At 44.1% G+C, this 26,577-nt stretch overlaps 1 long non-coding RNA gene across 1 annotated transcript in view; it reads left to right on the top strand.

The window, feature by feature from the left end:
* Positions 1 to 25,840, top strand: part of LOC126997933 (uncharacterized) — a 42,968-nt gene extending 17,128 nt beyond the window's left edge. The window contains exons 2-4 of the long non-coding RNA XR_007752510.1: positions 2,026 to 2,117; positions 14,078 to 14,181; positions 21,630 to 25,840. This is a non-coding gene — a long non-coding RNA (uncharacterized LOC126997933). The remainder of the gene's footprint in view (positions 1 to 2,025; positions 2,118 to 14,077; positions 14,182 to 21,629) is intronic.
* The last annotated feature ends 737 nt before the right edge of the window (positions 25,841 to 26,577 follow it).

Here is a 26,577-nt window from a genome sequence, read left to right as displayed (position 1 = left end):
AGGACAACAGGAGGCACTTCATCAGGCCCATAAGCCTTCTGAGGATTGAGGCCAGAGAGAGCATAGAAAACATCATTCTTAAGAATCTTAATAACAGGCATGGTGGAGTCAGAGGGGGGATGAGTAGGAGAAATATGCCCAGAATTATCCAGGGTGGAGTTTTTACTGAAAGTCTGATTGAAAATTTGCACTACTCACAGCTTGGCAAATGAGAAAGTGAAATGTTGTCAGCAGTCTGTCATGCTCTGATCTAAGCCTGTGAGGTACTGTTCAAAGGAGGTGACTTGAATTTTCAAGCTCAGGGTACCTGGAAGCAATGGAGCAGTTAATAGAGGAAGTACAGAAGTATCAGTGCTTGTATGATATGTCTACAGAAGGCTACAGGGATGGGAACAGAAAGGACAGCTGTTGGGTGGAATAACTGCAACGTAGCTTAGCTGACATTGCTTCCAGTGTGAACAATCACACAGCAAAAATCATGGGTGTGTCTCACCAATGCATACCATAGCATCACTCCCAGTGTGAACTGGCCATTAGAGGTGCTTCTGCCATGGCCACCCCTAAGAGGCGTGGTTCTTGGATACCCTCTCTTCAGAGTTAGCATTCCTCTTATAAATTCTTATATTCAGTGTCACTTATGAAAGAAGAAAGAGGGTGGCTTCAGGCAAAAACTTATCTTCTACAAACTTTTACTTGTCAATTACCTATTTTGCGGCATATAACGCACACCTTTTTCAGTTAAAAAATGCCAGAAAGTTAGCCCTACGTGGCATATGCCGAAGGTACAAATTAAATTTTTTTTTGTCTGCCTTTTTCTGACGTAATTTTGAAGTTTGCGTTGGGTTTTATGGGTCAACGTGACGCCTAGGCTGCCACACAACTTCTCCGTGCCACTCTCAGTGTTTCCATAACTGTAACAATGGCAGAAAAGTATTTTGTATCTTCCGCATCTGATTCAGCACCCGAGTGTCCACAGCCAGTGACCTTGACTCATCATAAGCCTCCTCTTGCTCCCAAAAGAGCTCTCAGTGTGAGTGCAATTGGGAGAGAGCTGAAATTGACTTTTTCAAACTTCCAAAGTGGTTTTATTGGTGAAGACAGTGACATCAACAGCCTTGAACTCCAACCCCTCGTCTTTATTGTCGTCATTATTGTGCAACCTCAGTTTGGTGGCCATCCTGTAGATCAATCTCAATACAGTGATGATGGAAGTGATAATCAGGCCCCAGAGGTTGCATCCCGCCACCCTTCAGGGTTATCAAGTTAAGAACGTGAGGGTAATGAAGGGGGTTTGTAACGGGGTCGAGTGCGTGGAGGGGGAGGGCGGCTGCCAATCAGAATCTATGTAGCACTGAGAACACAAGCTTGCTCTGACCTAAAAGTTACTGCACTTCATCACATCACCACAGAAACACCACATGATCTAGAGACCTTGGGTTTGAGGCAGACGAAGAGGATAGATGGATAAAGCAAATGTTCATAAATTTAAAGCTACTGGCTTAGGAGGAGCTGTGAAATTGATAATGGAAGGTGATCAATTTTCGGGAGAACATCAGAACATTGCCGTATGGGGAGAACTGTTTTCACGGTACATCGCCGCCCTTTAGGGGTTAACAGGAATTTCGGGAAATTGTACATCATCAGTCTTGCTGAACTGTATATATTTCTGAGCATTTTAAGCATGGAAATTTTTTCCAAAATTGTTGCCTTAAAGTTTAGGGTGCGCGGTACATGCCGGAGCGCGTTATATGCCGCAAAATACGGTAGTGCATATGTTATCATTTATTCTTTGAAATGGATTTTTGGATGCCCCATGAATCAATCTGGAAACTCCTTTGGGGTAATGAGCTCTACTAAAAGCACTTGCCCCAAGGGGAACTTCCCCTGAAATGAAAGGTTACTAAAGATAGATAGGATAACTGAACCAATTCTGTCTTGTATGGGGGCCCAGGTTCATAGCCATGGTAGCCCCCCCCCTTTAAATTCAGCCCTGGGAGTGGTAATAAATGATGTACTTTGTTGCAGGTGTGTGTGGGTGTAGTGCGGCGACTAGGCCTGATGAGTGAGCCTCCCATGACCCACTTAGCGAGTGGGGTACCTCTTTGGCTGACTGAAAGGTAGGGGCTCTCCCGTCACACTGGTCGTGGGTTCAATCCTGGGCAGCCGGAAAAACCCTCTAGTTGTGTTGATTAATTTCTCGTGTGTTTCGATACATGCAGAGGACATGTGGGACCGGGAGTAGTAGAAAAGAGAAAAATCTCGGCATTTCACTGGTGGTATAGCGGTGGGCATCCTCTCCTGCGATTCTGTTGAGTCTCCCCGAATGGGTAACAGGTAAGAGTGATGGCCCATGCTCTCCGAGGTTAATAGAAAATGGGAATATTGGAGGTATGTCTCTACGGGGTCGTTGTGGAGTAGTGAACCGAAAGGTGTCACTGTCTAAAGGTCTCAACACACAAAAATTAATCTACATAGGGGGGAAAGCCGTGTAGTGCAGCGATTAGGCCTGATGAGCGAGCCTCCCATGACCCACTTAGCGAGTGGGGTACCTCTTTGGCCGACTGGTATAGTAGTGGCTCTCTCATCACGCTGGTCGCAGGTTCAATCCCGAGCAGTTGGAAAAATCCTCTAGTTGTCTTGATTAATTTCTCGTGTGTTTCGATACACGCAGAGGACATGTGGGACCAGGAGTAGTAGAAAAGAGAGAAAAATCTCTGCATTTCATGAGGATTGCCTTCATCCCCTAAAGATGTAACAACATGCCTGGAATGTAGCAACACTTCTCTCTGCCAGCCAACGAGACTTGTGATGACCTCTCTCCAGACTGAACCCTCTACTTGCCATCAGTGGTTGTGTGTGTAGTGGTGGTGCAGTTATGGCAACTTTTATTATTCTTAATCATTTACTCTTACCTATAGATGGCGCCACTATAAAAATTGTCTGCGCCATGACGGGCTTGGGCCGACCACCAGGCCCTGAAGAAAATTTAAGCCTACCGGCGCTGTAGGCTTAAAGAAAAAAATAAAGAAAAAATTATGATGGGTACAGCAATGCTCCTGTTTGAAAAGCCAATTAACCCTTATCCTGCATTGTGCAGGAACAACTAGTTTCCTAGGCATCTTTCTTTCGTTACAGTGATGTAATGAAATAAAGTATTTTTCGCGCTCTGCACGGTAGACCTAGGCGACCCGTGTTCCATTGCCTATGCACAGTCTTGTCTTTGGCTCCGCATACTCCATATGCAGTACAGACATTCCCCAACTTACAATGATGGGGGAGAAGGCGCTCTTTCCGGGACATGACCTTTAATTATGGCTTCCTACAGGAGGCTGGCGTCCTCAACCTCCTGTAGGTTTTATTGACCTTTTATTGCTTTTTTTGTCATGTTTTTAATTTTTAACCGGTTTTATATAGTTTTATAATGTATTTAATTCTGTAGTAGATTCGGCGCCATATGACCCCGCAGTTGCGGCGCCGAGACAGAACGCCCCAATAATCAATCACGCCAACTTACCAACAAGTTACGTTCCGGAAGGCCGTTCATATATTGCATTGTTTGTAAGTCGTTATTTTGCCATTTTTCTATTGTTACGATCATTATTATTATTATTATTATTATTATTATCATTATTATTATTATTATTATTATTATCTTTAATATTATTTTTGTTATTATCATGATGGAGGGGTTAATTTTCTCACAAAAAACACAAAACCCCAAGAAATGTAACGAACATCTAGAGCACAAGCAAATGTGTGTTACCAAACTGCCGCTCTCGGGCGGCGTGTGGTGCTGTGGCAAAACGTTGTACTATGCAGAAGGCGCACAACTCAAAATTTGGACTTGCGGAAGTATCGCGAACATGATTTTAACTTACACCGCAGTCTGTTTGTATGTCCGAATGTTTGCAAGTCATATGTTTGTAAGTAGGGTAGTGTCTGTATGCTGATTGTCGTAGATTATTTTATGCTGATAATTACGATTACCGTACTACTACTGATTATGCAGACAGTAATAATATGTTGCTAAAGAAAAAAAAGAAAAGCCTTATCTCACTTGTATTTTTGTTGGCAGAGCTATATATATATAGCTCTATGATGCAAACATCCAAACGATGCGGACTCAATATTTCCGTTTAGACACCACATGTAAGGTGGAATATACTCCCATTTGGTGTATTATAGACCTAGACAACCACAGATTACCCAAGAGCTCAAAATCAAGCCGAAATCTCCATGATGTACCCAGTGACATACCCAGAAAATTGAAAAGGGGGGGTCCAATATATATATATATATATATATATATATATATATATATATATATATATATATATATATATATATATATATATATATATATATATATAATTTTTCTGCGTCCAGTATTATTGCAAGCGCAGGGATCCCATACAGCTTGAGGATTCAGGTTAGATCGCTAGGGTAAATTTATTATTTTTTATACATACATGCATTGATACAATACTTATACATACATTGTACATTTTAGAAGTTTGGTGGTAGCATATAAGTACAATATAAAGCTGGGAGATTTAAATAATCTTAAAAGTACTAATTTTATGTTACTTGAGCGAACATTACTTTTAAAATCTTGTTCATTTCTATAATTTGGACGGCAAAATTTACCCTCGAAACAACACTGCTTACTTTAGAACTTTATGTTCTGATAAAAAAGTAATATGCTAGCAAGGAAAAAAAATGTTATATTCATAACATGTATAATCTTCATTTATACAGGCTGCTGCTGTAATACATATTTTTACAAGATACATGGAAACTGGGTCAGGTATTTTATGAATATAAAATAAAAATTAACTAGATGAATTAGATTAGTTACTGTTAACAACAATACATTGAAACTGGTTTACCTTAAATTTATGCGTCTGTTATTACGTGCAAATTCATCAAGGACTTCATGATCAAGATTTATGTCACAATAGACAAAGTAAGGTCAGTCCATTTAAACGACTTTCACTCATTGCTTTCCTAAGGTATGTTTTAAGCAATTTAAGGGCACTAAAGGATTGCTCATTGGTGGAAGTGTTAACAGGTAGGGTTGAAAAAATTGCAATAAGGTGGAAAATTTTGAATATGTGCCCAATTTTTTGGCACATGCCAATGTCTCAACAACTTGCTTTGACCTCTCATGAGATTCACGACGCTTCCAATAGCTCTGCCCCCGTAAATATTCATCTTCAACAAGATCTGCATCTCCATCAAGAAATTTCCCATAAAATTCAACTGCCTCCTTCAGTTCACTAAAATCAGTATCAAATGAAAGAGAGGGAACAAGATTTCCCAATAACAAGCTCCTAATGTGTTTAGATGCAAACCTTTCCGAGTTGTGCTATAGCAGTGTCCGAAAATGGGAGAAAAATAGCTCTACAATAGTACTCCTATGGAGTTGCTGTTGGAGTGTTAGCCTTAATTATGTTTCTGATGACCACTGATTGTTCAAGGCTTCTGGATGATATCTCCATACCTTTCCTCAGCTTGGGCAAAAAGTTGGTTGAACTTATTTCCATCACGATAGGACTGAAATGCATCTATGCAGCTCTGTGTAGCTACACTTCCAAGAGCACCCATCAGTTCTTGTTGTGACCCCTGCAGCTTTTCTGGCAAGGGCTTAGTGACACTTAGAAATGAGGTGAGCACTTCCAAACTCATGAGAAAACCTGGGTCACTTATTGCTTTAGATTAGGCTTGGCTGCTGATTCTTCACCTAACGTGTTTTGCAGTAATTATTCTTAATCATTATTTAATTATTTACCTACTTGATTAACTGAATTATCCGGGGCATCAGCCGAGTCAGTGGTGACTTTCTTACACCAGACAGAGTACGTACGTGAAGCGTTTTCTGGCATGTTGTGACCAAGGAGGAAATATGTAAAGAATGGAAAGGCACAAATCCCAAGCCTGCGTGAATTCAAGAAATGACACACACTATAGTAAAAGAATACTTCATAAACAGAAAGTGAGGTCTATCAATCATAATTTCCAAAAATTTGGAATTTTTGGTCAGAAAATATTATACGGATAACATGAATAGGTTACGGTCACGTGAGCCTATGTCGTCAATGAATGTTTCTCAAAATAGATAACCTGCTCTTATTCAACTCAGCAGCTCCATAGTTCAAGTGCTGAACATACAATAGTCACTCAGCCACTCTACACTGTCCACTATCAAGCACAAAAAGGTCATTAAAGGTGGTAATATAGCGGCAAAGGTCGACCTTACAGGTCCCATAAGCGTCTTGCGTCTCCTGCCACTCTCCATGTCATAATACAGAAGCACATTACATACTCACCACTGTCACCAGACAAATTCACTTGGTGCCTTTACAGTATAATTATATAATCTTCAGAGCTGGGCGCGTTACTGGATATCGGGTAGTCCGGTACCGCTCCTCCGCACCTCGAAACACATATAGTCCGTACCTGTACTTCCGCGCCTAAAATTTTTTCACTCGTTCCGGTACCGCACCTCCGGTACCGTACCCAAAACTATTAATAGCATCTTCCATTTAGCATAATCCGTTTCTGGGTCGTGATCTGGCGTGTTCCATTTAGCGGAACCGATCAGCTGACGCCGCAGCCTGCACCCATTTTAGAGGATCTGGGTGACCCGGAGGGACCCTACTGCCGAGCAGGGTTAGCCAGATCACTTTCGACCCAAGACCCAGGCCAGGACCAAGACTATCGCCGCCGCCGCCATTTGCATGCCTTATTTCGCATATTTGGGTATTTTTTGCTACAACCACTGCATCCAGGTGGTGCCTGGTGATCCGAAATTGTAGGTACTCTATGCCAGTTACATATTTACCCATAGATATGTGCCGAAATTTTCATTTCGGGCCCAGCAAGAGGCCTGTAGTGGCTTTAAACGAAAACAGTTGGATGAATAGATGTGTGGAGAGCCATATATGTATGGCGGGGCAAGGGTTTTGTGGCCGGGCGAGGGAGGGGAGCGAAACGCGACGGCTGTGTTTTATATAGAATAGCACCCACCCGGGTGTCAAATTGGCGCTGTGTCCAGGGGTAATGGGCTCCCTCCCACCACAGGCTCAAGGGCCAATGCGACGGAGATGAGCACCGAGGCCACGCGCTGCTATAGCATATGCCCCCAACTTTACTTTTACCTTACAGTGACTGACGGGTTTATTGCCGATACATGTTGACTTATTATTTATCATTACCTACCCAGTTAATTTTCATCATCATTGGTAACCCCCATTTATGCATAATGTAAAGATGAATCGTTTGTTTCAGTGACTTTGTGTTATTTGGGTCACTGATATCACAAAAAATACCAGTTAGGTTAGATTATCAATGAGTGAAGCAGTAACAATTCAATATTATATTTAAATGGTAATCAATCGGGCAAAACTTATAACCACTCCAAACCAATATTCGTATTAATTTAGCACGTGAAAGAATTATTATTATAATGCATTTTCGTATACGTTTTACCTTGGGGAGGGGCCAGGGGGGCAAGCCTCTTTAATTATAGAGTTAGGTGGCTCGGATTTTCTAAGTCCATTGTTATTGTTTCACAACCGCCTCTATACACAGACTGAGCCTCATACCTGCCTTGCAGTGCGCGCAGGTCGTAAAGTTCGGTTGGAGTAGTTTAAATATATTTGACATGTGGCGTGGCCCATCAAAACTTACGCGCCGCGGGACGGATTGGGAGGGCGGCGGTGGGGGGAGGGGGGAGGGGGGCAGTATGCCCACCATCTGATGAGATGCCTGACACTTTTCAACAGATTGAATGCTAGGTCATATTGGAATAGACTACAAGAGTATGCGTTAGGGACTTTCCTTACTTTCGAGACTTGGGAATTTTTCCTGATTTAGGGATTTTTCCAGGGAAATTTTGGAAGGCCATTTTTCAGTGATATGGTTCTCTAATACCCCAGTTCCCCACAGGTCCCCAGGTTTGTCTTGGGGGGTAGGGGGGGCTGGGGTGGTGGAGGGGGTGGAGTGGTAATTCTTGAGATTTACCGTGGTTCTCCCGTCACGCTGGTCGCGGGTTCAAGATAAGTACAAGATAGCTAATAATGCAGCTATAGGTCCAAATAGGTTAAGTTTCCTAAATGACAAGTTTTGTTTAAAATTATATCCCATCATATTTTTGTTGCCGAGGTATAATTTGAAGGCATGAATAGTATTTCAATTGTCGTAGAAAGTATCCAATTTGGATTATCAATATACAGTCATCTATCAAAGGTGGCATATGCTGGGGTGTGTGTCGCCTCACCCACCCTACAACGCCAAGTCCGAGGGTCCCTCTGGACAAGTCTCCATGCAGGGCCCCCTTTCATTCTGAGTACCTCCTGGCAGGATTTATCAACTTGCTCAAGTCACAAACTCTGTAGGTGTCATTATTAGTTTCTTCTGATCTTAGAGTGAGTCAAAACTGTAAAGTTAACATGTACCCAGTTATGATAATCATTATTAATAGTTTCGTGTATTTTTTAATTTCGTGTCAACGTGTTCCATCAATGTCCCCAATCACACCTGGGAACCCAGCAATGTCTTGAAATTCAGTTTCTTTCTTGATTAATCTGTGTAATAAGAAGAAAAAACCAATTTTTGTACCTGTTGATAATTGTGCTCAACGTTTTTATTAGTTAAATAAATGCATTTGTACAGTTGTTTTGCTTTATTTTCTTATGCCGGAGGATAGAATTGATCTTGATTTTCATGATCCTATTTGTGCTGAGTGAATGAGAGAGTTATAGTTCAGCAGTGTTATCATTAGGTAAGGTTGGAGGCATTTGATAAGCTGTGTGTTGTCTTGATCTTGACAAGTAATGCACAGGGCACCAGTACAGGTGCATAACACGGATATTTGTGTTGGCTGGTGGGGGAACTGGGGTGCCGAGTGTGTAGGGAAGGGAAATGAATAGGTGTACTACTAGTTAGTCTTGGTGTGTTGTGACAAGTGAGTGTGTATTTGTTTTCTGAATGAGTCTATTGTACCACAGTCTAAAGTCTGTAGGGGGAGGCTGTTCCAGTCACGTGTGGTGCGTGGAAAGTATGAGTCCGTACATGTGTCAGTGTTTGTGTGATATGTTTGGTATTTTTGGCTGAGTGTGTTACGAGTACGCTGACTGTTTGCGTCCTGTAAGTATGTGTGTGGGTCAATGTCAATGTAAGTGTATGTGATCTTGTACAGAATTTTAAGTGGGTGCTTGTCTGCACATGTGTAGAGGTTACATATTAATCTGTTGTTTGATCTGTGTTATGAGGCCTGGTGTTCAAGTTCATTGTTTATAATGAACCGAGCCACCTTGGTGTTGATTAGTGCTAACTTATAAATGTGTGTGTGTGTAAGGATCCCACACCGTGGAACAACATGCTAGTGTTGGTCTCACAAGTGTGTTGTTCATCAGCGCTTTTTTGTCTCTGGCCCTTAAGCCTGTGTCAAGTGAGAACCTATTACCCTGGGACACAGGCAAGTATCTAATGTCTAAGTTAAAAGTGTTTGCTTTCCCAGAAAACCCATTTATCCATCAGCCTGATAGGGTATCAGGACACCTCTCCCGAAATTGATCTTTCTTTCGGCCACCTCTTAATTATTTTTTGGGAGCAGCGAGTAGTGGGCTTTTTTTATTATTGTTTTCTTTTTTGGTGCCCTTGAGCTGCCTTCTTTGTTGTAAAAAAGGGAAGATGAACAGGTGGTGTGCCATCTGCTTAGGCTGGGCCTATGAATTTTAGAGTAAAAGAGTCGACATTAAGATGGTACAGCAAGACACAGAAGCTAGAGGGAGTAGACTGGCATGTAGGAGACTGGGGGAGCAAGCTGATGTTTAAAGCAAGAACGAGAACCCCGCAGCTAAATGGCAGGAATAGGGAAGGGTGAAACCAGAACTGTAGCTGTAGGACAGGGGAGAAAGAATCGGTGGAACACCTAATAGTAGAATGTAGCAACTATGAGAGGCAGAGAGGGGAGTTATTAGTAGCACCAGGGAGGAGTGGGCTGGAGGAGGACAACGGGGCCATCGCACGGTACGTGTTGGATGGAGATGCAGTGCTGGGAAAAAAGGGCACAAATGGTTAAGTGCACGGATAAGCAATGTCAGTAAGTTATTCCAGCAACAAACTGAAAAGTAAAGTGTGATAGTATATTGCAGTGAAGAAAAATTAAGCTACACAGCACAATTGAAAGGAAAAGTGTGTGAATAAACAGGAGAGACGCCCGAGAGGAGGAGGACAGGTCAAAAGAAGAAGAGGAATATTTGTTTACATAGCCGCCTAAATGCGTTCCATTTACGGCGCGAAAACCCGGACATTGGTCTGGGTTTATCCCCGAACCTGGTTCCGGGTTTTGTGTCAAATGGAAGATGCTGTAAAGCGCGCCTGAAAAATCTAGTCCGTACCTTAAAAAAAAGAAATACAAGGCAATACTGCAGCAGCATTATTATTATCATTATTATTATTATTACCATTATTTTTGTTATCATTATTGTCATTTTAACGCATAGAATCTCCACCACCTGAAGTAAAGTAACTACTTTTACACTCATCATAATTATCATACCTCAGTACACATGCAACACCGGGCCGTAAATCTGAATGAGTGACGTCACTCAAGTGGCGGGAAAACATGCCCTGCAGCACAGACCGCGTAAACGACCGGAAGTATTACTGCAGAGCGCGGACTGTTTGTCGTTTTCATTTTTTTTATCCTTGAAAACCTCAGGTGCGGAGGTACGGACTTAAAATACTGCCGTTCCGCACCTGTTACTTCCGCACTTTTGAAAAACTTTCCGCACTTCGGACCTCCGCACCTCGTTTAAAGGTCCGCAGGTCCGGAGGAGCGGAGGTGCGGACAGAGGTACGGAAGTGCCCAGCTCTGATAATCTTCCAATCACTTTGACAGCACCTTACACATAAAATCAAGTAAATCTGAGAGGCAAGAAGGAGAGAAGGCACACTTACGACTCTCGTGCTCTCTCTCTCTGCCTGAGCCATCCCAATCTTGTGTCCCTCTTCTTCCTGTCTCCCCGCTCCCACTACAAACACCCCTCCGCCGTTTTCACTTGACAGCTTGACATCGCACTCTACACACAATTTTATGAACCCATCATTTAACACCTTACTTTTATTCACTCAGAGCACACCTTATATCCTACCATTAACGCAAAACAAAACCAAAGGGGAAATAACTTGGTCACTCGGTGCCACTGAGCTCTCAACTACACACACACACACACACACACACACACACACACACACACACACACACATATTCGTAGTCGTAATACTAATATACATATTCCTATTATTTTTCTGTAACATTTATTTATTCATTATTATTTTTCTTTGCAAAAAGGGGGGGGGCATGGCCCCATGGCCCCCCCCCCCCTCGGTACGCCACTGGAGTCTGGATGTACCAGTACGTCGCCCAGACACCAACCCCACCACTCTCATGATGTTCCAGTGCGTCATCTGTCCTTTAGGGTTTAATTAACCCATAAGCTTCGGGCTAGAGGACTATTGTCGTCCTCGCAGCGTGCAGGCGGTGTTGATAGATTTTGAAAAATAGGTATCTTTCATCAATGCCCCGTGTGGCAATTTCAAAAGAAAACATAATAATTTATACAGTTTTTTCATCGCCAATCCTTCCTCTCCACGATGAAATAAATTTGAAGTGTTTAGGTTACAGCGCGGCAGAGATATGATGTTGGGAAGAGGTGCTATTTTTGGCCAAGTCGAGCGCGTCGGATGGTGGGAACTCTCGCCACCTGACGCTTTCCGCCCAAGCGGAAATTCCCGTCACCCAACCCACACGGGTTAAGGAAACAAAGTCATCGTGTCTCAAAGTTTGTTATGTTGAAAGACATTACAGCATAAGGAACTGTGTCAAATAAAAAGAAAGGATAATTTTTACATTAGGAAACATTGCATCATATACAGTACCCTCCCGAGTTTCTTGCTTGCTTTGTTCAAAGGTATAGCCAGATATAGCTAGTGGTCACAAGAAGAAGACCATGTCAGCTGATCGGTCCAGTAGCTATTCGCGCGTTCATTCCAGTGCCACAATGAGTTCTACGAAGCTAGATATAAGCTTGGAGTAGCCAGGTTGAGCAGGTCTTGGACTGCCTCTTCGTGTCTGGGTTCTCATTGCTAAGTTTTCGTAGTATTTAACTGTAGTAACCTATAACACTCCCTTTGTCTCTGAGCCGAGCCAACAAATGCTTTCTTTTCATATTTTTTCTTTTTCTTCAGCAAACACCACAAAGCAATTGCTGCAATGTCTGGATCCATTGTTTGTTTTACTTTTCAGCTGACATATCCCAGAATGCAACAGTCCTCCGTGTGATCGAACTTGAGGATGAATTCAAGGCAGAAAATTGTCGGGAGATGATTTTGATGGAAAATTTCCGAGAAACTAGCTTGTGTGACCGTGCCTTTAAGCTGCTGGTGTCACACTGGCCTTTATTTCCTACACAGTCAGCAGAATCATCACCCAGACCGTGGATGCTCTCGTGACACAAGAGAATATGAGGCGGTTCATGGGGTTTCTTTTAAACCGGGGGGAGCAGCAGAGAATGAAGGCGGAGTTTGCCGAAATTGCTGGTTTTCCCGGTGTGGTGGGTGCTGTTGATGGCACCCACGTAAGAATAGTGGCCCCACATGAGCACGAAGAAGTGTACGTCAACCGCAAGAACTACCACAGCATCAATGTGCTAGTGTTATTTGATGCACAGTACAAGCTGCGGGCCATGGTGGCGAGGTGGCCAGGGTCTACTCACGACTCACTAAATGTTTGTTTACACCGTGGAAAAAAAATATGTGCACATATTCCTTACAATGAAGATACTATCGCTGTATTTCAACTAAATATCAATTGTTTATATTTATAATTCCATAATTATATATAAGAAGTGTAATTTAAGTTAATTGAAGACATATTAGACGTCAAAGTGACGCGGAAGATTGGCAACGCTGGTTACTCCCAAGACCGCCCCCAATCCTACTTGGAAGTGCTTGTGGCGCGGTGATGAAACACGCCCAAGAAATTCTCCCAACTGTGCGTGACGTCACCACGCTTGGGAGAGCACTATGATGAAACCCACCCCAGTCTCCTGTATTCACAACGTAAACAAAGCATTCGCCCTGTGTCAACATGGCGCCGTCTGCTAAAATGTGGCTTGTGCTGCCGTTACTCAAGTTATGGGCTTGTTGCTGCAGTTAAATGAAAGGAAGGATCCGAGTGGTTGTGGGCACGATCATGGCTTCAAAGACGGGAGGACAGGAGTGTTTACCCAAACCTCGTCAGAGAACTGTGCTGTGAAGACAGAGTCCTTCTACAATTTTCATAGAATGGAGAAGAGTTTTTTGAACTGTGGTCCCACAACACAGGGTATTCTCATATCTTGTTAAAGAGTAAGCAAAACTGCTCTGCCAGTCCACTTTACAAGTTTCTTGGCAGGCCATCTTCCACTGCTCCTCACTCCATGGCAACTCCTGTCATCTGTGTTTACATACAGTCGCGCAGTTGCTTGTATCCCCAACCATTATCCATCCATACTGAGAACTGACAACTCACTCCCAGTTGTGTGTAAGGGCAATCACGGTTGCCAGTAGCCACAACAGTTAGAGGAAAACGGCCAGTGCGACACCGCCTTTAGGAAACACGCATGATGCCAACGGTAGGTAGACGTGGCCCGTACATGCCAAAGCAGCGTGAAACTCAAGGCGATAATGCGCGAAAGTCAGAATGGTAAGAATATAGGACTAAGCACGAAACTCAAGGATTATGAAACTTGGATAGTGTGAAATGTGGGAGGGTACTATAATTGAAATTGTGTTCCTTGTATTAGTTGTATGAAGAAATATTTTCTTTGAATAATAGCAAAAATGGTAATAAATATAAACCAGGCATGTTCATATTCCTGTACTTATGGGAAGTTTATATTTCATAGGTTAGACATTTGTTGAAGAGAGGTTTGTTTTGTAATAAATAGGTTCACTATAATTCTCTTTTTCTCCACATTGTACACGAGACCTTTTTGTTGTGTGCTAATGGTTTGTGTGTTTCCAGGTGTGCAGCTGTTGATGGTGGATGGACCTGGTGATGGAGATTGATGAATTTCTACTCTGCATCCTTTCTATACTCTCAAGCAGACCAGTGTGGGGAAGACACAGGTATTTTCTGATTTTCTGTCAAGTCCCCAGTGTCACGAAGGATATTGTCTTAAGGCGTTTCACAAGTGGTGAACCAGAGAGATGCAAGTGCCACCCCAGCCCTCTGCAAATTTCCCTCCAGGTAGGTGACTCAGGCCTTCCCCTCCAGTAGCATTCTCAACTTTTCCTGGACTCAGTTCCCCTCTACCCCCTACTAGGGGGTAGGCGGTGGCTGAGTGGTTAGCGTGCAGGCAACGCATTCACCACGCCATGGACAACGTCGGTTTGAATCCCCATGCAACCACCTGGGATTTTTCAGTCACAGCCGAGTGGCCTTAGACTACCCACATGCTGTCCGGAAGACCACCCATCAACCCAGACCCTAGATGAAACCGTCCAGTGAATCAAGAATGAGTTCCAGAGGGCAGCATGAGCCAAGCATAACTGGCATCACTATAAAAAATTGCCTGCACCATGACGGGCTTGGGCTGACCACCAGGCCCCTGAAAAAAGTCTACCGGCACTACAGGCAGAGATTAAAAAAAAAAAAAAAAAAAAAAAAACCCCCAGCACCCAGCATATAAACCCCTTGCTGCATACAGCCCAGCAGTCCTTTGGTCAAGCTTTATTTTCTCAACACACATTATAACTTCTTTACAACTGCAACATTTGCTATAACACTGTAAAACTGGTATAACATTTTTTATTGATTTTAATAACTAACTAACTAATGGGGAACATAAGCCCAGGGATGCGTCACTTCACTCACTCACCGTCCATACCCCCGGCAGTCCTCCTCAGCAAGCTAACACGCAGCTACCCTGTCCATCCCTCTTCCCTCCTGGCAGGATCGGCTGAACAGAAACAACCCTGTGAGCAGGATCGACATCCAGGAGGCGCGCCATGTGCCCGAATAGCCGGAGTTGGCATTCACGGACTAAGTTGGTAACAGGCCTCGATTCAGTTTCAAGTAGTCGCTGGTTAGACATGAAGTCATTCCAACAATACCCCATGATCCTGCGAAGGCACTTGGTACCAAAGGCATCAACACGCCTCTCCAAGTCACTATTCAGTGTCCATGTCTCACAGCCATATAGTAAGACAGGGAGCACAAGTAACTTAAAGATTCAAATCTTTCTGCCTACATAGATGGCTACGAGTTATGTTGGTCCCTATGCCTCTGGCACCAGAAACATGAACAGCTCTCTCCTTCTGAACTTTGCAGTCCAGAGGGCTGAGGTTTGCTGGTTCCTGGTTCTTGAGATGTGACCCTCGCTGGCAGTGGGGTAAAGGAGATTGATCACATTCTTGTGGGGCGCCTTCAAAGCATCAAAACTATTCCAAGGGTGTCAGTCCTATCAAAATGTCAAAAAGTCTATCTTTTCAAAGCATCCAAAAATCTGGATCTTATCAAGTTATAAAAAAGCTGAAACTGCCTGGATGTTATCAAATCATCAAAAACACTTGATGGCTTCAAAGCATCAAAATTGGATGAAATCCAATCAATGCATCCAAAACTTCATATATTTGCAAAATGTCAAAAACATCTTCAAATCTTAGCAAAACATCTAAACACATTATGTACAGGTACAGCAGATGAACCATGTGGCGGCACAATAAGAACACAAGATACATATCAATATCAGTCTTTATTTCAAGTGACTTACTTGAACAATAAATAACCTAAGAACCATAAAATTGAAAGAAAAGTGTCATTCCTCCCTCTGAAAACAGGAGGTTGTAATTAATCGGCAGCATTCAAAACTAGAAATGAAGCTGCAGTATTTCATATCTTACTGAATTAATAGTTCGAATCACTCCTTCACCTGGCACCTGCAGATAGGACATGGATATCTCATGGCTTCCATGATGCTGTTGCAGCCTACACAGACCTGTGCATGATTGCAAGGCCTGAATCAGATCGTTCTCTCTCAGGGTGCCAGACACACAGAGCAGGAACAATGATTCTGTTGCTGAGAAGGTTGATTTTCTGTCACCAGCAGCATCATCTGAATCGTACCCATCCCGGGTGTGGGCCGTCTCTAGGAACAAAAGGTGCGTGTCCATCGTGTGGCCCACAGCGGAGATAAACTGCATGTGAATATACTGCCCGTTTCCATGGTGGATGTTACCGCGGATAATGGAGTAGTTGGCCGGCATCTTATTATTGTTAGATGGCACTTTACGTTGCTATTAATTCCTCGGACTGAAGTGTTCCTGGTGCTACAAGGTACAGACCCCGTTTTGATTTGCCAAGACTATGACAGAGGCTTTCATCGATATTGCCTCGTGACCCCGAACAGAGTTGTTAGTTCGAGAATTTGGTTCCCAAGCAAGTCTCGAGCTTAACCCTCTCGTGCACCGTAAGTTTCCAATAAGTTTCTGTTCTGCTCATCATACATTTCTCAGGCCCGACCGGCCTTTTTTTGCCACCGCGATACTCTACATTCCCAGACGTATTTTACCCTCACAGATATATTGTACCCCAATAAATTTGGTATCAATGGCTTCATAAAGACTTGTACTAGAACATGCGCAAATAAAAATAGAGTAAAATATATATATAAACAATACCAACTTGTTTAAAGTCTCCCTATAGAGTATTGTAGACATTAAATCCGAAGTACCAACTCTTCCCCACTCGCTAGCTTGAAATTTTGTGGACCAACTTTTTTAGCCGAATATATGTTTCGAGACGGAATTTAGTAAGGATTCTTGTGGTATCCTCAAATTTCTCATACACCTATTAGTTCCCGAGTCACACCGAGAAAACTGTATTTTTTTCCTCCCGTCAGAGTAGGCTAACAAATAAAAATTGCTTAAAGCTCCTCATCTACGCTCCTTAGAAAGGTTGCCATATGTTACCATTAAGAAACTTATCCCAACAAATGACGCTCCCAAATTTGACGCACTTTCACTGAAAACTTAATTTTTAATCAATTTTTTTATCTTTTATGATGCGTTTCGCGTCATCGTGCGCCAGGACCTTTTACCCTTTGATGACGCGAAACGCGTCATCGTGCGCGAGAGGGTTAATGTGTCACACCGTTTCACTCGTTGATGTAGTAGCATTTGCATTAATGGTAGTTGTGATGGTGTACCATCGTCAAAGTCGTAAAACCTCATAGTATCATCATGGACTACACTTTTGATGCTTTGATAACTTCTGAATTTTTTTATGCTTTGATGACTTTTTGCAATTTAATGCTTTGATAACATCTGGATTTATTGATGTATTGATGACTTCTCACTTTTGATGCACTGAAATGATATGGAACTGTTGACACCCTGATGGGATAAGGGCAAAAAGCTGTTTTTGATAAAATGAAAACATGTGGAAAATTTGATGAATTGATAGTTTTTTGCTGATTTGATGAAATGATAGGACCAGTTTTTGACACTTTGATGCTCCCCCATCCTTGTTAATGCTCGTTGGAGGATCCTCCAGAACTGCAGAGTTTTCTGGAATGCTGAATTCTTTGCTACCGACCACAGACTTGTTGCAAAACCGAGGATACGCAGCTAGTCCAAAAAATTCTGAAGATGCAATCCCCCAGGGTTCCATCTTGAGAAACTAAGGGACCAGGTGTGATCTCAGGAGTAGTCTCAATTTGGTTTGAAGTGCTTGGTACTTTGGAGGATCCTGGAGAGTTGTGGGATACCTTTAACCCTTTCATTGCTAAATGCTTGCAGCGGGCGTAAGGTGTATTTGCTGGTGGCGCTAAACGCTCGCTGTGAGCTCCAGCCGCACTCAAATCTCCCGCGTATGAGAGTTTTCCAACACTAACTCTCACAACACAGGATTGCCAATTGAGTGGGTTCTTCATTAAATTTGGTGGAAAATCATATCAGCCCAGCGCGGCTAATCTACGGACGAGTAACTGGTGGATGTTCTTGCCCAATATAGCGGCATTTTTGCATAGCTTCACCTATCACCTGACTGATTCTTTGACCAAATAGTTGTAAATATTGCAGTTGGCAATACTCCCTTGCCAGAGTCTGAAAAAGAGATGTCCGCAGTTACCTCAATATGGCTGATCATCCCGCATGCACCGACATAAATATTAACATTCAACACTCCCTGAACGTGCATTTATGTTCGCAAGAGAGGCATACATAACCAACTCCTATAGATCTGGACCTCCTCTTTCCAGTGGTGTTTTTGGTTTTTAGCTGTGATGAATAGTTTCCGAGATACAGAGGTTAAAAGAACCCCCCCATTGGGCTCCCTGACTGCACCTGAGGGGATAGTCGCATCCAGACTGTGCACAAGGAAAGGGTTAAACGTGAAGCTCTCAAAGCTGCCAAGTAGTGTATTAGAGAGCGCCCCAGGTCTAGGAGTAGTGTTGCCTCGAGGGAGATCCTGGAAAATATAGAGTAGACTTAGTGCTGCCAGGCTGGTTGGGAACCCAGAGTGATACAGGACTGTCATGAAGGGCTAGAACCCTTTTGAGGAGGGATAAGGAGAAGTATGTCGGAGATCTCGCTGAGGATGTCGAGGGTTGTTTAAATGCTAACAAACTTAGACCTGCCTTTCGAGCTCTGAAGAAGCTCCGCTCCAAATTCACATCTCAGATAAATGCTATCCAAATGGCTGATGGACAGATAGTATCAAATGTGGATGGGTACCAGTCCTGTTGGGCCAGGTACTTTGGGCAGTTGTACACGGCATAGCAGTTCCCTCTGGCTGGGTTACAGATGGCAGCTGCTGATCCACCAACAGACAAAACCACCCTCTCTTATGGAAGTGAGAGAGGCTGTGAGGAAGTTGAAGGGTGGATAGGCAGCTGGGATCTGTAATATCAGTGCAGAGATGTTGAAAGCTGGGGGTGAAGTCATGATATGTGAGTTGTATGCGGTGAGTTGTATGCGGTGCTGTCTGACGTGTGGCAGTCCAGTGCCATTCCTCTTGACTGGAAAAGGGGGTTGGTTGTGCCTACCTGGAAAGGAAAAGAGGGGAAGGTGCTCTCTCATCTGCTGCTGATGTAAATTCGATCTCATCTCCTAAAGTTTTCAGAGACCTGAGCAATCTGGGTTCACACCCGGCAAGTCAACAATTGACTGGATCCTGGAACTTTGCATCCTCGTGCAAAGCCGACGTGAGTTTTGACGGGTTGCTCGCAGCCTATGTCGATCTCAAGAAGGCTTTCGACTCAGTGCATCGTGAGGCACTCTGGAATATTCCATGGATCCGTGGGATTCCTGCAAGGATTACTGACCTGATGACTGGCCTTTACTTTGGGACTTAGTGCTGTGAAGTGTAGGGGAGGTGTTAATCCAGGAGTGAGGTAGGGGTGCATCCTTGCTCCTTCACTTTTCAACACTTGAGCGACTGGGTATTGAGCAAAGTTGCTGATCAAAGTGGTTGTGGAGCATCTGTTGGTCACTGATCTTGTTTTTGCTGACAATGCCGTACTTGCAGATATGCTGGAGGTCCTGGTGATGGCTTTTGAAGTGCTGCATGAGGAGAAGCCTCTGGAACTGAAGGTTTCCTGGGCCACAACCAAGGTCCAGTCGTTTGGAGGCTTGCTGGATGACACGGCTCAGTCTGTCCATGCATGTGGTGAAGATGTTGAAGTCACCAAAAGCTTCACTTACCTTGGTAGTGTAGTGCATAACAATGGTGGGTCTCACTAGGAAGTCACTCGATGGATTGGGCTGGCCCTTGGTGTTACGGAATCGCTCAGTAGGAGTATATGGTGTCGTTAATATCTATGCAGATGGACAAAGATCGTGTCTTTTAAATTGCTTATGCTCCCTGTCTTTCTGTATGGACACTGAATAGTGACTTGGAGAGGCGTGTTGATGCCTTTGGTACCAAGTGCCTTTGCAGGATCATGCGGCATCGCTGGGATGACTTTGTGTCAGACCAGCGACTACTTTGTGAAACTGAATCAAGGCCTGTTACCAGCTTAGTCTGTGAAAGTCAAGTCTGGCTACATGGGCACATGGCGCACCTCCTGGACGTCAATCCTGCTCACAGGGTTGTCTCTGTACAAAACAACCCTGAGTGGAGGAGACCAAGGGGATGCCCACATTACTCATGGCGGGGGGGGCAAGTCAGCCAATCTGGCCGGGAGGGACTTGGGATAGACATGTCAGTTGCATGGGAGCTTGCTCTGAAAGACTGCCGAGAGCATGGACAGCGAGTGAGTGAAGCGATGCGCCACCGGGCGTATGCTCCCCCACGAGTTAGTTAAGGATCAAAGTTATTGCACCACCTGAAATTTATCTTATAGATAGGCTTGCACTTCTCTTATGCCAGACATCCATTCGTATGTGATCCGCGTCAGTGCCATAGTCATTAGTTTGCATCAAGTATTTTGCAAGCTTAACTTATTGGCATGAGGCAGGATGATGATGTAGGGAAGTGTTGCAGCTACTGCCTTATCTGTTTAGGATCAGCTGCTGCTGCTTTTATGCCTTTTCCCTTTAGATTTTTCACCACTGATCACTGACAACAGGACCCCTGGCCTTACCCTGTTCTGCCTAGATGTAATAATCACATGTTTGTTTGTGGCTGTAGTCAGCAGAACACAAGAGCATCAGTGCAGTAACTGGGCTCTGCTGAGAGTTTGTCCTTGGAGCAAGGCAAGTGAATAGTATCCTCCTGACAACATCCTCCACCTACAGGACTCGGACAGCAAGAATCAGATCTGTGGAAGGTGTAGTGGCAGGAATACATGATGCAAGTCTTGCTCATAGGATGAACATAGTCCTTCTTCTGGTAGCATTGGTAGAGCCCAGTTACTGCAATGTTGCTCATGTGACCTGCTGACCACAGCCAGCAACAAACAGATATGACTATGCCCAGGCAGAACAGGGCAAAAACAGGGGTCTATTTGTCAATGATAACTGTTAAACATTAGATAAAAGTAACCTATGGGAAAAGGCAGAAAAGTAGCCGGCCCACTGCAATCCTCTTTACGTTGTCATGGGCAGCACCATATAAGTCTCCCTAAAAGCATGATTGCATATTGTAACAGAAGTAGCTGGTGTGATGATGAATAACACTCATAGGTCGTCAACTAATGTATATTTTTTATTATGGCATGGCAATCTGTTGCCATCGTAACAAATATGTAGATGAATGATGAGGCACTTTAACTTAAAGTGGGGAGTCTCTCTGCTCTTATGCATCTTTAAAAGACTAGCCATCAGCTTGTCCTGCCACAGTGTGCCCTTCCCCCAACTCTCCTGCTTCCTTCCATGCTGGCAAAAGCTGGAGACTTCCAGTTTGGGAAAGGGGCCCCCACATGCACTGATAACCTCTAGTAATTCTGTTGTCTTCGTTTACTTCATTGTGTGTGTCCTGCTCAATGTGCCCCTCCCTCAACTCGTCTGCTTTCCTCTACATTGGCAGCAGCTTGAGACTGGCAGTGTGAGAGAGGCACATGCACTGATGTCCTGTCCCCCGTGTAATTATGATGTCTTGAGGGTAGTTTTCTGGGATTCTTCTTTCGTTGCAGATGAAGCTTGTTGTCATCCGTCTTCTTTGTGCCTGCAAGAGAAGCTTCGTCAGTTGAAGGCTCCTTTGTGTGTGTGTGGTGTGCAAGCCAAAACAAGCCAAAGATTGTTTTGCCATAGTATATATTGTGACAACCTCTTGACAAATTTTTGGTCCATGTCCTCATAACATCTGTAAACTGCCCCAATAAATTATGATTTATGCCAGAAAAAATTTACTACTGCCCTCCCAGCAAAACAACTAATTTTAATTTATTTTTCTCTTTTTACAGAAAATACCTAAAGTATAACTTTAATTATTATTTTAGCATTCCTTGTTTAATAGCAAATCAGTTTCTGAATTTCCCAGAGAATAGAGCATATTTTTTTCCTTCTCCAGAGAAGTCCATTGAGTGGTATAGCAGTAGTAGTGGTAGTTACAACTCTCGTTAAGTTGTACTGAAGAGCAAGGATGAATGTTGTGTCGGGTTCGCACAAAGTCATTCGAGTGTGGCCTAATGGCTGCCTGATGATGTCAATAATGCCCTTATAGTGTGGATGCATCAAATAAAGTAGATCATGGTAGTTTAGATGAAGAAATAGCAGAGCACATCTGGCAACAAGAATATTGATCCATTTAATCTTCACTCATTCAGACCTTATGGCACCTCTTTGTAAGACAAGTCACATGGGGACAGAGAAGAATATGGAGGAGCATGTATAGTGAATTTACAAGGGAGGAGAGTGACCTGCTGCAGTCCTGGGGCTACCAAGTTAAGTTTGCTGAATATATTTTTGGCAACTACTGTATGCAGAGGCAATTTTTTTTTTCACAATAAGGAAGGCAGCTCATGAAAAAAAGAACCCCCTTTAGTGCTGCTCCCACAAAAAAAGATAGTAGGAATAGCCAGAAACAAGGGTCAGATTCAGTTGAATCATGATTAATCAATCAATGGGGTTATATTCTGAGGGGCCCACCCTGTGCTGCTAAACCCCAGGGGAGGGGGGTCTCCAGGCAAGATTTTATTTATTATTTTTTCACATTTGGCCTATGGCGCTGGTAGGCTTTCTTGTTGGAGCCTGGTAGTTGGCACCAGCCTGTTGTGGTGCAGGCAAGTGTTTGTGGTAGCACCATCTTGCTTGGCTCATGCTGCCCCTTGAGCACATCTTTAATCCTCTTTTCGAGAGAATCAAGAGTCCGGGTTGACAGATGAGTAGTCTTAGGCCACTACAAACATGAACAAACTGTACGGTTTCATCTGGCAAGCCTCCAGACACCTGCACCTTGGTCTTAATCCTACAGCATTGCTATAAGTCCAGTAGTGCAGCTCCAGTCTCTGGTACCAAGAACCCGCAATTCTTAACCTCCCTGATCTTGCAAAGTTCACGAGGAGAGAGCTGACAGTGTTCCTGCCACCAGAACCATGAGACAAACACACAAGTCACTGCCAACCCTGTCAGTGGCAAGCAATGAGTTTGTCCAAAGGGGGGGCAGGGCAGGTCTAATAGAGCAGTTTCATGTAAAACATCTTCTCTTCACTTTCACATATCTCAGTATGAGCATACACTGCAACAAGAGACATAAGTATGTGCTTCAGCCTCACTCGCACTATACGGCATCAACCAGAATAACTTCAACCACAAGTGGCTGCAGTCAGCTGGAGATGGCTATAGCTACCAAAAGATCAGTCTCCACCTCCTCTAAATAATCGAGCCACTTACAACCACCCACTATCCCAATCAACAAGCAACCATGACAGCAGGGTGGGTCTGGACCCCGCCTATCATAGGGAAGTGTTCATCCTAGCATAGAGGGTATCCCACAAAGCTTTCTTGCCGTACAACGCACTGGGTGGCTGACATTCTGCGTCCAAATGCGCAGATGTCAAGCCACCTGGCTTTATTGCACCGAATGCTGGGTAATGGCTAATCCGTGACCGTCACATAAACCCATCACCCGCAGGGGCAGGCAGGGCTGGTGGCACCGTACGGTTACCAGGTGCCGCACCAAGCAGGATCTATTATATGTTTTCAGTTATGATCTGCCAAGCTGGCAACAGCATGGTACTAATTAGTGTTTCTGTCCATACGTTTAGATGAAGTGCCCCATGGCTGTGTCGCAGTCAGGCTGCACCATGGAGTGATAAAAGACTTGAGTCTATGTTGGTGATTAGCACACCCCAGTTGCGTGGAAAGGGTTTGCCAAATGCATTTCAATGAATAGCATTCGCAGTATCTCTCCCTGGATTATCGCAGTCCTGCTGCACCATGGAGGGGCTGGTACTAAGAACTGGACAATTTTTTGCGACAGCCTCAGGCCACATCCCCAAACCCTTAGGCCCAAGTTGGACCGAGGATACCTGTCAAGCTTTAAGCCCTTTCCATTCAGTGGATGTGCTGGCAGCCAGTTATATCTCCTAACTTCACTGGGTCACATTATCCTCTCACCATTCCAGTTTGGGCCCAGGAAGTTATCAGGACTTGCTTGGGTTTGCACTGTACACCTCGGGGCAGCCCTGCATCACCTTGCCATTTGCCATACTGCCTTGAATCTCATCGTTTTGATATGTTCTGTAGCAGAGGTCGGTACGTTTATGTGACATGTACGTTCTGAGAGAAGTGACTGGCTTTATTGCAGACCTTCGCACCAAGACAACATTTTACAGGAGTGCCTAGCTCCTTTCCCAGGCAACAGCTTACATTCCCAATGGCTGACCATTTGCACTGACAGAGCTTGGTCCTAATCCAGAGTCTTCCGGGTAGTTGTCATGCCTTTCTAGCAGGAGATTGCACTTACCTGAACAAGCAAGTATTATGCCGAGGCACGCAACAGGTCAAGACAGGCTGGCTTTCTAGCAGATCTCTGCACCAAGACTAAAGCTTTTGCAGGACCATTTTACACAGCAAGGGGAGTAGACCCCTTCTGAGCTGTTTGAGGTGCTCACCCACGGCTTTATCACTGCACAACTATGGCATCAGCTATAACTTTGTTGGTTGCGAGAACTGTGGGCTGTACCACCTGGGGCATCCAGGCAACCTGCCAGAGCGACAACTGTGATCTGGACAAGCCGTACTCATGGGCACCATTGCTCATGCCAGACCAATAATAGTAGGTGTACCCCCCACTATAATCTTGTCACTGCCAGGCCTTCTCATCGCAGAGAGTCCTACTATAGCCACCCTCAGTTTTTATATCATTTGATGGGTAGGGTAGTTGGCGATCTGATGAGAGGCTCAGGAAGTTTCAGGAGCCAACACGTAGAGCCCTCTCTTCCTCCTTTGAGATGCAGGGATCTCATAGGCTTTGCAATTGCACCTGTCGCTGATAGCAGACTCGCCCAATGCGGATGCATTGAGGAAGCCTGTGGCACAGTTAGGCTCCTTGGCAAATTTTTTTCGGGGGGTACTGCCTGTAGTACTGTTAGGCTCTTGAGGGGTCTCTTCGACAACCCCCAGCCCATTAATGACACAGGTGAATTTTACTTATAGTGGCTGCCATGATATGGGATTTGTTTGATTGGGGTCAAGGCTTGCACTGCAACCCTGACCTTTACCTTTTGATTTGTTTTTGGTGAAGTGAGGGTTTTCTTGTGGGTGAAGGAATGCAAACCCTTCCCCCAAACCATCCTAAATCAAGGTTTTGTCGGAATCCTAACCCTTGGGCAGGGACACAAGACCCCTGAGAGGATAAATCCTCCAGTGTCTTGATACTCCCCTATTAAAAACCTTCAAGCCATAGGAAGGAGGAAATACAGAAAACGGAAGCTGTTCCAGAGTATATCAGTGGAAACTAAGAATATTGGTGCTGGCAAACCCTTGCATAAGGGATTTGGACAGCATAGGGATGAGTCAGTAGAGAGTCGTGTGCAGTGGGGTTGAATGAGATGTGGAGGGACACAGTTGGCAAGTTCAGAACATTTAACATGAATATAGTAACAGAAAGAGAAGCAACACTGTGGCTGAATTCAAGAGTTAAGATGACTGTCAGGAAGGGGAGGGGAGCTGAGGAGACGAAAAATGTTTGATTACTGTCCTAAGAGCTGTGTGTGTGGAACCCTCCACACATTAAGATGCATACACCATACTGGGGCAGACAAGGCTCTTGTATATGGTCAGCATTTTTGAGGGGGAAAAGAACTAGTGGAGGCTAAACCTTGAAGGTGACTTAGCAAGAGATGAGATATGAAGCTTCCTGTAGAGATTTTAAGATAGGGATAGGTCAAGAATGTTGTGTAGGAGGCAGAGCTGGGATTCTGTAGAAAAAATCTACCACCGGTATCGGTAGTCGGTAGCGAGCCGCGTCCAATCGGTATCGGTAGATCGGTAGATTTTTCAGAAATCTACCGATCGGTATAGATTCGGTATCGGTAGATTAAAAAACTCTATAATTATATAATAAAAAAATGCTTTTAAAGGCCCATAACACACTTTTTAAGTTATTTCTCTCTTATTTCGGTTAACTTAAGAATAGAAGTAAATTAGAGTCTTTTAATACCTTTTTTAAGTGCCGCGTCCCTCTTACAGGGTTCACACACTCCTACACACGGGCCCCGCCGCGCCACATACAAAACACTCACTCAACACACAGCATATCCTAACCTCTGGTTCGTAACAATATGATTAAATAGTTCACTGACTTGATCAAAACTTTTTTAATGTAAAATAAAGTTTAAAAAAGGAAAATCACTTGAAAAGTTAAAAGCACAAAACGATTAAGTGCTGCTGCCGCGGCGGGTGGACTTAAAAACACTGCCACTTAAAACACTAGGCGATGAGGCTGAGCACGTTGTCGAGAGCGTAGGAGCTAGAGCGTAGGTGTAGGCTACTCGCGTCGGCAGGCCAAACAAGAGTGGGGCTCCCGCCAAAACTTTTGGCGGGAGCGAGAATCTGCTAGGTCGTGGCTGCCTCTGATTGGCTGAGAACGCCCAGAACGGCCGGTGATTGGCTAAGCGTGATGACGTCAAAGTAATA

This window comes from Eriocheir sinensis, chromosome 13 (assembly GCF_024679095.1).
Source record: "Eriocheir sinensis breed Jianghai 21 chromosome 13, ASM2467909v1, whole genome shotgun sequence".
Classification (NCBI taxonomy): Eukaryota; Metazoa; Arthropoda; class Malacostraca; order Decapoda; family Varunidae; genus Eriocheir; species Eriocheir sinensis.
Note: the sequence above shows the minus strand (reverse complement) of the source record. Positions and strands in the feature narration are given on the sequence as shown.